The sequence below is a fragment of the Spinacia oleracea genome, chromosome 2 (genome assembly GCF_020520425.1).
Source record: "Spinacia oleracea cultivar Varoflay chromosome 2, BTI_SOV_V1, whole genome shotgun sequence".
NCBI classification, from domain to species: domain Eukaryota; kingdom Viridiplantae; phylum Streptophyta; class Magnoliopsida; order Caryophyllales; family Amaranthaceae; genus Spinacia; species Spinacia oleracea.
The window spans coordinates 36,317,626-36,331,048 of NC_079488.1; the positions used below are offsets into that span (position 1 = coordinate 36,317,626).

At 38.0% G+C, this 13,423-nt stretch overlaps 2 long non-coding RNA genes across 2 annotated transcripts; both read left to right on the forward strand.

Annotated features, from left to right (window-relative positions):
* Positions 1 to 761: 761 nt before the first annotated feature.
* On the forward strand, positions 762 to 2,206 carry LOC130466879 (uncharacterized). The gene is made up of 3 exons (XR_008927026.1): positions 762 to 944; positions 1,085 to 1,166; positions 1,751 to 2,206. It is a non-coding gene; the product is annotated as an uncharacterized lncRNA (long non-coding RNA).
* A 1,882-nt stretch (positions 2,207 to 4,088) lies between these two features.
* Positions 4,089 to 6,464, forward strand: LOC130466878 (uncharacterized). The gene is made up of 3 exons (XR_008927025.1): positions 4,089 to 4,285; positions 4,367 to 4,524; positions 6,237 to 6,464. It is a non-coding gene; the product is annotated as an uncharacterized lncRNA (long non-coding RNA).
* Positions 6,465 to 13,423: the final 6,959 nt, after the last annotated feature.

Here is a 13,423-nt window from a genome sequence, read left to right on the forward strand (position 1 = left end):
ATATGGTCTGCGTACCATCAAATAGTTGTAATTAGTTTCAATTCTAGCTTATCCTATTTGAAGAAAATGGCGCCTCCCATGGTGAAATTCAAGACGGAGTTTCCAATCCATTTTCAAGACGGAGTTTCCAATCCATTTTCAAGACGGAGTTTCCAATCCATTTTCAAGACGGAGTTTGAAGTTGAAGCTTCAAGATGAAGTCGGGCCATACCAGATCACGTTTATATCTTATGCATGCTTTAAGTTACTTATTGCTTTAAATATGTCTTAATTATGCATGAGATTGTAGCTTGATTATGTTGCATGATAAAGGATTTTAGTTTACTTAAAATCTAACCAACATAGTAAGAGCCTTAAGTTCCAAACTTTAAAAATTGAGTTAAAAGGTGCCATGCCAAAATAACACTTGCTTGGATAACCTTTACATCAATCTTAGTAATAGTTTTCCGCCATAGCGAGGTGTTACTCACTAGTAGAAAAAACGTCATTTGCAACTCCCTTTTTGCAACTCACACATTGTGTGAATGCTACGAGAAGTCATCGGTCAACGCGGGTCAAGAATTTAATGACTTAATTGCACCGATTTTGGGTCGTGAACGCTGCAATTTTTGGGGAAAAAAATTAAAAAACCTACTCGCAGCGAACCATGGGAGTGCACGTTAAGAAAAGGTTGCTTAATTGCAGCTTCCTACGGATCTCCGCGCAGAGTGAACCTTTTTCGAGATCTAAAAACATTGTGAAGTCTCCTCTCTCCCTAGAACTCTCCGTCCATTTCAAACCCTAGAATTCATTATCTCTCTGTTTCATCCAATTCGTTCAATGGCCAATTCGTTCAATGGGTTTATGAAAGAGCTTCAATATGGTTCCTTCCAGCTCTCATTACAATCTAGACGAGTGGATCGACTGCTGATGTAGCGCAAGCCTCCCCGGCCCTCCTGCAATAGGTTAATATTTCTATACCCAAATCTCACTAATGTTTTTGGTTTTCTTTCTCATTTTTTGGATAAGTTTGTCGATCATTTTGAAATATGTAATGGGTTCATCTCTTTCGATTTTTTGTTGAATTTTCAACCCCAATTTACAGAGAGATAAAGAGATGGCGGATGAGAGAGAGGACGTCGACCTTGTACTGCGCTTGAAGTTCTACCTTCACTTCGTCAATTGTGGTAGGGTTTCAATATAAGTTCTTAAACTCTTTGTTTTCTTCGATTTTAAATGATTTATGATGTTTGGTTGATTTGGTTTCTTAATTTTTGGGGATTTATTGTTATTCATTTTAGTTGTTAATTTGATGTAAATTTGTGGGGTTCTGTTAATTGAGAGATTGGATTTGGTAATTTAAGGGTTAGTTTTTTTAATGTTTCTGTCAAATTTGTTGATTTAGAGTCAAATTGGTTCAGGTTATTTGGAATTCACAGTATGTTTATTTGTTTGATTTTCCTATATTTGAATGCTGAATGTTGTGGTATTCTTTATTCATTAGTAGGTGGTAATTGTTTGTCAAATAAACACAGATAAATTACAAGCCAGAATGGCAGAGCCAGAGGTGAAGTACTTGAGTAGAAATTTGCCATGAAAGATTTCTGTTTTCAGAAATTATGATCTGTTGGATTCTTTCTTTGGCTCATGTTAAAGTTCTTAACATGGATTCTCCTTTAATTTAATTTGGAGTTCTGTAATATGTTCACGAGATTGAACTTAGTTTTATGTGTCTGAAGTTGTCTTTTTCTTCATTTTGTCAATTGAGCAGTAGCTAGCCGGGAAAATATGGCAGCCATTAGCAAGTATATGGGCTTGAGCAGTGTTAAATGTGAGATCTTAAACTCCTTGCAAGGGTATTGGAATAGTTGGATGATTGATATTTTCTTAGTCGGACAAGAGTGCCTGTCAAGATCCACATGTTTTTCCATTATTATATCATTAGGTGCAAACTTTGCTGGTTGAGGGAATGTTCATAATTCTCTTTGATTTGCATGGCTTTCCATAGCTGTATGGATTTGAGATTTTGAGTATTTTAGGTTTATGTGGAAATTTTTGGAAGCAGGTCATTCTTCTATAGAGTTGAAGGGCTTGTGATATAATTTGTTTCACGACTTTCACTTCTATTCCCTTTTGCTCAATACATAATACAATAGCCTTTAATTTGTTTGTTTCAACATATACGAAAAATAGCCTTTAAATTTCACTTTGGCCACCTTGTCGAAGTTAATCCCTGGATGTTTGTTCGATGTTTGTTTGTCTGAGGTCATTAGTAATGCCAATAGGCGGTTGAATCTATTCTACCCGACCCATATTTTAAGCTCGGCTTTTTCCCCATCTCCTTAATCTGTGTTAGTTCCTTATTCTCCCCGACCCATATTTTAGGTGTTTATTTAATAGAAAATCAACTAGTATTCATGAATCATGATTACATTTCTTTCCTGTGGACAAGTTTCTTGGGATCCAAATGGGAGATACCCAGATTTTCTCTTCTGCGTGATTCTCCGGGTTTGCTAGGTTCCCTATGAAGCTTTTTGCCATTCTCAGCAGATGATGATGATGATGATTTTATCTCTGCCAGTTTCTTCTGGATTTCTGTTCTAGCCTTCTGTATCAACAAGCTTCTGATATCAATCAGTGGAGGAACAGGTCGCCTAGCAGAGGATTTGTTAGGGTTAGAAAACTGGGTACAGTGCATCTGTTTCCCTTGGGCATTGCTTCGGTAACAACCTTACCACCAAACTCACTACCATTTACAGATAAATTACCTCCACTCTCAACCTTTCTTTTCTTATACGACCTCGTAACCTTTGCTGTGCCGACAGATTGATTATAGCCAACTGAACCATTGGTACTTGAATCAGCTTTCATCTTTTTCCTAGGTTTATTTGGATGTCCGTTGGTCTGGTAAAATGTATCAAATCCATTAGGTCTAACATTCCCATTTCCACATCCATTAATGCAAACTGTCCAATGGGAGTTGTTCCCATTTCCACATCCATTAGTGTAAACTGTCCAAAATGTAGGAGGAAGAGAAGACTTTAACAATTATCCACTGTAGAAGACAGTTGACCTTTCCTCTTGAGATCATATGTAGCTCTTTTAGCACTATCTGATAAATGAGTTCTAAAAAGTAGTGCTTATAATTTGCTTCTTTTGGTTACTGTAAGTCTGTTCTATAATTCAAATGTTTAAATACGAAAAGTGAAAGCATAATCATTTTGTTTTAAAAATAAAAGTATAAACAATCACGCAAAGTATATAGGTTAAGGTTTACTTAAAAAGATTATCCAAAAAAAAGTTATTAAAAAGACACTTAACTTCAATATGAGATATTTCATGCATCAGATAGACTAAAGCTAGAAGTTCTGTTTTTCACATAAATCACATGGGATGGGAGACAAGATCCAGCTTATGTGATGCAAAAAAAAAAACAGGGTTAAAAATTTAAACTTTGATTCGTATAATTAGTACTTGTATTAAACTTCTAATTCTAATAACCTCAATAGAAAAGGGAAAAAAAAGGGATAGATAACTTGGGTGTGAAGACAATTAGGTTGTCAGACAGAAAAATCTCAAGTCCCGTACGTAATCAAGATAGATTGTGAATTTTTCAAAAACTTAGTTCATGGAATGTTGTCAGCTACACTAGTCTTGAATGTGAATCTTTTGAGTTCAGATATACAGTTTCTTATATTAGACACAAATTAGGACCACCCCATAGAAAATGGCAAAACATATTGAGTTTTTGGAATTTACTCGATTTCATTTGTTTGATTTTTGTGTAATTGAATCCCGTGCCACCCATATCTGATTATCGCTTCGTTCTCAATGTTTGTTTTTGGTCCGCCGCCACCAGCGGGTCCTAATCATGCCCGTGGGTTGTGTTTATAATTATGGCCCCTCAGACGGATTCCTGGACCTGCCTGAGGGAGATGATCAGACCACTGATCAGGAAGCGGATGAGAATGAAGCTGCTTCATGGTTGCTACTTAACCCAGGTAAGAACAGCAACAACCTAAATACAAATGGGTTTTTAACTGGAGGAGGAGAGGTTGATGAGTACCTGGACCTATTTGAACATAATTCAGATGCAGCCGTTCAGGTAATCAGTTCTTCGAGCCATTGTATAACCAGCAGCAGGAATTCAGTGTGGAGATGACAGTTAAGTGTAGGGAACCAAAATATCACCAAATACAGTACCAGAACTTGCTAAATGCTGTGAAGGATTCGATTGTTCAGGGGTAAACTTGTTGGGCAGTATGTTGCAGCTGATGACGCTGGACCTCTGATGTCAACAATGCAGGTTAGTGCTCATATTCACAGCTCAATGCATACAATGTTAGTGCTCTGGCACATTCAGAAACTGACATTGTTAGATATGCAGGTTGTATTGCTTCTTGTGTTATCTGGTGCATTTCTTAGAGCCAATCAAATTTGTTTCTCCTGCGATGCCACCCGATACTGTGAGAACTGTGGTTGTTCTGTGTGGACATGCAATTGCTCAGAGTTCTTCAGCAATCCTCGGCCATAGTTATTTGAGTGGTAACTTTTATTGTTTGTCTTTGCTTTGTTTCCAATCTATGATTAGTTTTATACTTCTAACTGACCTCAAGGTGCAAAGAAGAGGGTGGCGGGATGATTAGGTTTGGTCTGATGGTGATTGCTGCCTGGCAATGGTGGCTTGGTGGGGTTGTCGATATAATTGCGGTAGTGTAAGGTAGTAGAATTACGGCTATTTTGCATAGATATAAAAGGTGTCATTAAGTTGTATGGAGTAAATGAGATACTCCATTAAAAAGTAAGAGTAATGAGATACTCCATTAAAAAGGTAAGCGGCGGTTAGATACTTAGATATAGGTAGTGGAGGGAGTGGGTGAAATAATTATATTCATTTTAACATTTTATTTTTTCCGGAAATCATAATATACCGTTCTGCTAAAAATATGGTGTCTTTGTTTTTATTTGAATAAATGAATATCTGAGAGACAAATATCTAACTGACCTCAAGGTGCAAAGAAGAGGGTGGCGGGATGATTAGGTTTGGTCTGATGGTGATTGCTGCCTGGCAATGGTGGCTTGGTGGGGTTGTCGATATAATTGCGGTAGTGTAAGGTAGTAGAATTACGGCTATTTTGCATAGATATAAAAGGTGTCATTAAGTTGTATGGAGTAAATGAGATACTCCATTAAAAAGTAAGAGTAATGAGATACTCCATTAAAAAGGTAAGCGGCGGTTAGATACTTAGATATAGGTAGTGGAGGGAGTGGGTGAAATAATTATATTCATTTTAACATTTTATTTTTTCCGGAAATCATAATATACCGTTCTGCTAAAAATATGGTGTCTTTGTTTTTATTTGAATAAATGAATATCTGAGAGACCAAATTTCTTTGTCGCCTGATTTTAAATTGATTTTCTAAGAAACTATATTTCTTAGTTGTATGGTTTCTTTATCTAAGTTACCAATTAAGTGACATATATGGTTTCTTAGACCATTTTTGTAGTAGTGCTTCCTTATATAGTAGTAGTTGTCCCTCTAAATTATATGTAGCTAATAACAAAAATTATCTCCATCAACCGTTGCTTTGAGATTATAGTGTAGCTAGATTATTTAGACTTATGTATATTGATGATCTGGAGCTTATTGTCTATAATTGCAACATACCGCTACATGCTTAGTAATCAATGTCGACCTGATATCTTATTTATTTATTTGTTTGTTTATTTGGGGGAGGGGGATAGATAATGGTTCAGAATATATAAACAGCCTGGAAAAGACTTGTGTGTCCGTCCACCTTGGAAAATTTTCACTATCTGACTTGCCACCTGTCTCTTACGAGAGTCTGAAATTATGTTGATTGTTGAGTTTCTTTATGAGAACCAAAGCCCAAGTTTCGAATGGCAAATCGTTTTGGACTTGGATCTTCTTTGGAAAATTATATTCTTTGTCATGACTGTGTTTTAGTTCACATAGACAAAGTAGTTGATGGACATAATAATTTAACTTTTGAAGTAGTAATGCAAACGACATAGAAATACAACCAGTAACAAAGAATAAAGTCATAAAATACTATATTTACTTATTGTGTTTAATGGGGTAATGCAAAACATACATTCGTTTTTTAAAGTTATTCAATGTTGGTTTATTTGTCGGGGAAGTAAATTTTCATATGTTCATTTTTTAAATTCATTATCCGGGAAGTACTAATCCCCCGACCTCTCATCTTGATTTATTTGTTTAATTTCTTTGCAGGGCTCGGTACGAGGAGGATGACACTCATTCAAAGAGAGGTGTTCTCCTGCTATATAGAGCAAGGTGGGCAACGGATAGGAGAATGAGTTTGTTGTCTAGTAATGTTATGTTTTATGTTTTTGTTATGTGTTGGATATGACGTTGGATGCTACTTGGAGCATATATATGGTTGTTGGAACATATATGTATGTTATGTCTTATATACAGGTCTTTGTAAATTCCCGTTTTGTCCGGTTTCGCAAATTACAAGGGAAATTATGGCAAATTTTTTGCAACCTATTAAACTATTTATAATGTTTTTATTATAATTTTTTGTAAAAATAATAGGATTGTCCAGGGATAAATATGCATCTGATTGGAGCTATTATATTTAGTTTTTTTTTTTAAAAAAAATTATTTGCAGCGCGTGTGCTAGCACTAAGCTGCAAAATGACAACTAATTGCAACGCGTATTTCTCAACAAGGCGCTACAACTACTTTTTATTTGCAGCTTATAGGGGTCGATCCGCGCTGCAACTAATACACTATTTACAACTTATACAGGTCTACCCGCGCTGCAATTAACCTATTATTTGCAGCGTCTATGATCGCTGCAAAAAAATTTACGGCATTTGCAACCATCACAATTGCAGCGTGCAAAAACGCTGCAAAAAGCCTGTTTTACCCGCGCTGCAAATGTGATTTTTTCTACTAGTGACTTATTGATCCTAAAGGGGTAAGGTACACAAATAATTGTGAGTACATGTTAGTTTTGGTGAAACTCAACGATATAAGCAAGGAGTCCTTTTATGTCGTGGCAAAACAGAAAGGTTTACCTAATAAGACCTTAGACGTACCTATCAACCAAGAGTAGTTTCTAGACTATTAGCAAAGGATTTGCTTACCTAAAATATTTTAGAATTGAGTCTAAATACATAATGTGCTGAATTCTTCAATGATTTAAGGGTCTTGGAATCATTTTATTCACACCTGCCGGAACACATAACTTGAATAAAATGCTTAATAAATATTGAATTATGCATGAATGCTAGAATTTAAGTTTATTAAGAGAAACTATGAATGGTTATTTATTTGTTTATTCTTTTCAATTGTAGTTTTAACTATGGCAAACAACAATTCATTCAACATCCGATCAATTCTCGAAAAGGAGAAGTTGAGCAGGAAAAACTTCCTTGACTGGCAAAGGAACTTGCAAATAGTTCTTATGCAGGAAGAAAAGGAGTATGTTCTAGAAGAGGCGATGCCTGAAGCCGCAGGCGACGGGGTCACTCAGGCAGCCCTCAATCGTTGGATTGATGCTAACAAGAATGTAAAATTTCTAATGCTTGCAACCATGAGTACAGATCTACAGAAAACGTTCATCAACTCAGATGCTTTCACGATCATCAGTGAGTTAAAGAACATGTTCCAAGATTTAGCTCGAGTCGAAAGATTCGAGACTCATAGGCAAATTCTTGAGACCAAGCTTAAGAAAGGCGAGCCCGTAAGTCCACATGTTCTCAAAATGATTGGACTCATTGAGAATATGAGTCGGATGGATCAACAGTTCTCTCAGGAAATGGCTGTAAACACCATCCTCCATTCTCTTCATAGCGGGTATGATCAGTTCAAGCTGAACTACAGTATGAATAGTCTGGACAAAACACTCACTGAGCTTCATGGTATGCTGAAAACCGCTGAAAAGACGCTCAAAAGTGATAAGCAAGATGTGCTTATGGTGCGTGGGGGCAAGTTCAAGAAATCTGGTAAGAAGAGGAATGCTAAGAAAGGTGGCAAGAAGGCCAGCCCAACTAAGCAAGCTGGCGGCACCAAGTCTGAAAAGAAGAAGGTGAGCCAACCCACTTCTGAATCTGAATGCTTCTACTGCAAGAAGAAGGGGCATTGGAAGAGAGATTGCTTGAAGCTTAAGGAAGATCAGAAGAACGAAACCGTTGTTCCATCTTCAGGTATTTTCGTTATAGACTGTATACTTGCAAATTCAATTTCTTGGGTATTAGATACAGGTTGTAGCTCACACTTATGTTCCAATTCACAGGGACTAAAAAGAAGTAGAAGATTAAGCAAGGGTGAAGTCGACCTACGAGTGGGAAATGGAGCACGGATTGCTGCATTAGCTGTAGGAACTTATTATTTGTCGTTTCCCTCTGGGCTAGTTTTGGAACTGGAAGAATGTTTCCATGTTCCAAGTCTTACTAAAAACATCATTTCAGTTTCTTGCTTAGATGCTAAGGGATTTTCCTTTTTAATAAAAGACAATAGTTGTTCATTTTATTTTAAAGAGATGTTTTATGGATCTGCTAGATTAGTCAATGGACTTTATTTACTAGATCACGACAAACAAGTTTATAACATAAATACCAAAAAGGCCAAAAAGAATGATTCAGATCTCACCTATCTGTGGCATTGTCGATTAGGCCATATTAACATGAAGCGCATATAAAGACTTCAAAAGGAAGGAATTCTAGAACCATTTGACTTAGAGGATTATGGTAAGTGCGAATCATATTTACTTGGCAAAATGACAAAGCAACCTTTCTCTAAAGTTGGAGAAAGAGCAACTGAACTATTGGGTTTAATCCATACAGATGTATGTGGACCAATGAGTACAAATGCTAGAGGTGTTTTCAGCTACTTTATCACTTTCACTGATGACTTCAATAGATATGGTTATGTCTACCTAATGAAGCATAAGTCTGAATCCTTTGACAAATTCAAGGAATTTCAGAGTGAAGTGGAGAATGTTAGGTTATGATACATATGACAATTCATAAATCATGTGGAAACAACCATTAAGCCAGGAATACATATTATTTACACATAATCATATAGCATAGTTTAGAAGCATACTCTTTGTTGCGTGCCTTCCCTAGCTGCGCCCGAACCGAACAAGAACAAGTCTTTAGGACTCCAAGTGTTGTCCCTCCGTAGATAGTCCACTGCACGTCCGGATCCGCCTTAAGATTGACCAACTAGAATCGCCCTTAAGGTACTAATAATTTCGGCAATTTTAGGCAAGGTATGTGACTGAATTTTTCTCTCAAAAACTCACTTTGAATACTTGAAAACTCGTTATAAATTGTGAACCCAGGCCACATATTTATAGGGGTATGGAAAGAGAATTGGAATCCTACTAGGATACGAATTAATTAAATTAGAATCCTAGTGGAACTCTTATTTAATTAATTTATCTTTTAGGATTAGGAATTTAATCATTAAACGAATTCTATACGCTTTAGGATTCGAGTAACACACTTCGAGTAATACGCTAGCACCGCACGCAGGCCTTGCGGCCCACGCACAGCGCCAGCCCACTCGTCGCAGCCCCGCGCGCGCGCCCAAGCTTCGGCTGGGCCTGGCTTTTGCGCTGGGCCTGGTCGCATGCTTGGCGTGTGGTTGTTGCGCTTGGCTTGCAGGGCGATGGCCCCGGCTTTGTGCTGGGCCTTCTTCTGGTAGGCCTCGTCCGATGCTAATTCGTACGATGCGCTTCCGATTAAATTCTCGATTCCGGAATTCATTTTCGATACGAACAATATTTAATATTTCCGATTCCGGAATTAATTTCCGTTTCGAACAAATATTTAATATTTCCGTTTCCGGAATTATTTTCCGATTCCGATAATATTTCCGATTCAGACAATATTTCCGTTTCCGGCAATATTTCCAATTCCGGCAATATTTCTATTTCTGATAATATTTTCCGATACGTACCATGTTTCCGTTTCCGGCAACATCTACGACTTGGATAATATTTATATTTCCGATACGATCCATATTTCCGTTTCCGGCAATATCATCGTTTCCGGAGTATTCATTTGCTTGCCTTTGACGATCTCAGCTCCCACTGGAACCAAGATCCGTCGATTCCGAATATCCATAGATGGAGTATTTAATGCCATTAAATACTTGATCCGTTTACGTACTATTTGTGTGACCCTACGGGTTCAGTCAAGAGTAAGCTGTGGATTAATATCATTAATTCCACTTGAACTGAAGCGGCCTCTAGCCAGGCATTCAGCTCACTTGATCTCACTGAATTATTAACTTGTTAATTAATACTGAACCGCATTTATTAGACTTAACAGTGAATGCATACTTGGACCAAGGGCATTATTTCCTTAAGTCTCCCACTTGTCCTTAGGGACAAGTGTGCATTTCCTAATTCCTTTGTCGCTCGATGCTTGCTCTTGAACATAAGGTAAGAGTTGTCATCCTTATTTTGTCCAGAGGTGTTCCTCGGTTTCAGAGTTCAACTGATCAAATAAACAGATAATCATAGCCTATGATTCATCCGAGCACGGCCATGCATTTCACAGTTTCTAGCTCTCCGAGTGGCCTTGTACAACTTTTAAGCATCTCATCCCGATTTATGGGAGGACAATCCCAATCTTGCGATCTTGAGATTAGACTTCGTTTGATAGGTGATTACCTCAGCGTCGCCTTTATAGCCTCCTTTTACGGTGCGACGGTTGGTCAACGTCAAAGCAACCAGTTCTCAAACAAGTAATCTCAAATCACTCAGGTATTGAGGATTTAGTGTCTAATAATTTTAATGAAATTTACTTATGACAGATTTTCATCTCTTACAGTAAAGTTTCATAGGTCTAGTCCGATACTAGTCTTCCCAAAGTAAGTATCTATGCAAATGATTATGACATTGCCATGTCCACATAGTTCAAGAAACAAAACTACTAGTCATCTTGCATTCTAGTCGTCTAACATTTTCTATGCGTCCAATTTTATAGAAAACTCCGACTAGGGACCATTTTCAACCTTTGACATTCAAGTTCACTTGATAGACATTTCTTAGTCACAGGACTGGTCCTGACAGTCTATCTTGAATATATCGTCAAATTGAAGGGACTCATCATTTAATAAACCACAAATTAAATGGAAAAATGAATTCCTCTCATTTATTGTGAATGATTAACCAATAATGTTTTACAAAGATTTAAACTCTAAAACTTTAAAACATTAAACAGAGACGTCAAAGCCATTCTCCAATATGCTTGATTCCCATTGCTGCAGTGTGCGAGTTGTGCTTCGCCTGCGGCAGAGGTTTAGTCAATGGATCTGATATGTTGTCATCAGTTCCAATTTTGCTTATCTCGACTTCTTTTCTTTCAACGAACTCTCGTAGAAGGTGAAATCTACGAAGTACATGCTTGACTCTCTGGTGGTGTCTAGGCTCCTTTGCCTGTGCAATAGCTCCGTTATTATCACAATACAGGGCTATTGGACCTTTAATGGAGGGGACTACACCAAGTTCACCTATGAACTTCCTTAGCCATATAGCTTCCTTTGCTGCTTCATGTGCAACAATGTACTCCGCTTCAGTTGTAGAATCCGCAATGGTGCTTTGCTTAGCACTTTTCCAGCTTACTGCTCCTCCGTTGAGGCAGAAGACAAACCCAGACTGTGATCTGAAATCATCTTTGTCGGTTTGGAAACTTGCGTCCGTATAGCCTTTAACAATTAATTCATCATCTCCACCATAGACCAGGAAGTCATCTTTATGCCTTTTCAGGTACTTCAGAATATTCTTGGCAGCAGTCCAATGCGCCTCTCCTGGGTCTGACTGGTATCTGCTCGTAGCACTGAGTGCGTACGCTACATCCGGGCGTGTACATATCATAGCATACATTATTGAACCAATCAATGATACATATGGAATCCCATTCATTCGTCTACGCTCATCAAGTGTTTTTGGGCACTGAGTCTTGCTTAGAGTCATTCCATGAGACATGGGTAGGTAGCCTCGCTTGGAGTCCGCCATCTTGAACCTATCAAGCACCTTATTGATATAAGTGCTTTGACTAAGTCCAATCATCCTTTTAGATCTATCTCTGTAAATCTTGATGCCCAATATGTACTGTGCTTCTCCTAGATCTTTCATCGAAAAACATTTCCCAAGCCAAATCTTGACAGAGTTCAACATAGGAATGTCATTTCCGATAAGTAATATGTCGTCGACATATAATACTAGGAAAGCAATTTTGCTCCCACTGACCTTCTTGTATACACAAGATTCGTCTGCGTTCTTGATGAAACCAAAGTCACTGACTGCTTCATCAAAACGTATATTCCAGCTCCTGGATGCCTGCTTCAATCCGTAGATTGACTTCTTTAGCTTGCATACCTTTTTAGCATTCTTTGGATCCTCAAAACCTTCAGGCTGTGTCATAAACACAGTTTCTGTTAAAACGCCATTTAAGAAAGCAGTTTTGACATCCATCTGCCATATTTCGTAATCGTAATATGCAGCGATTGCTAACATTATCCGAATAGACTTTAGCATTGCAACTGGTGAAAAGGTTTCATCGTAATCCACACCGTGGACTTGCCTGTAACCTTTTGCAACCAATCTAGCTTTGAAAACTTCAAGTTTCCCATCCTTGTCCTTTTTCAGTTTGAAAACCCATTTGCTTCCAATGGCTTGGTAGCCATCTGGCAAATCGACCAAATCCCATACTTGGTTTCCAGACATGGAGTCTAATTCAGATTGCATGGCTTCTTGCCATTGCTTGGAGCTAGGGCTCGTCATAGCTTGTTTGTAAGTCGCAGGTTCATCACTTTCAAGTAATAGAACGTCATAGCTCTCGTTCGTCAAAATACCTAAGTACCTTTCCGGTTGAGATCTATATCTTTGCGATCTACGCGGGGTAACATTTCTAGATTGACCATGATTCTCACCAGATTCTTCTAAAGATCTCTGAGTTTCATCCTGAATGTCATCTTGAGCATTCTCTAGAGTTTTTTGTTCGACTCGAATTTCTTCGAGGTCTACTTTTCTCCCACTTGTCATTTTGGAAATGTGATCTTTCTCCAAAAAGACACCATCTCGAGCAACAAACACTTTGTACTCAGATGTATTGTAGAAGTAATACCCCTTTGTTTCCTTTGGATAGCCCACAAGGATACATTTGTCAGATTTTGGATGAAGTTTGTCTGAAATCAATCGTTTGACGTATGCTTCACATCCCCAAATCTTCAGAAAAGACACATTTGGAGGCTTTCCAAACCATAATTCGTATGGAGTCTTTTCGACAGCTTTAGACGGAGCTCTATTTATAGTGAGTGCAGCTGTATTTAGTGCATGTCCCCAAAATTCCAATGGAAGTTTGGCCTGACCCATCATTGACCTGACCATGTCTAGCAAGGTTCTGTTCCTCCGTTCCGACACACCGTTC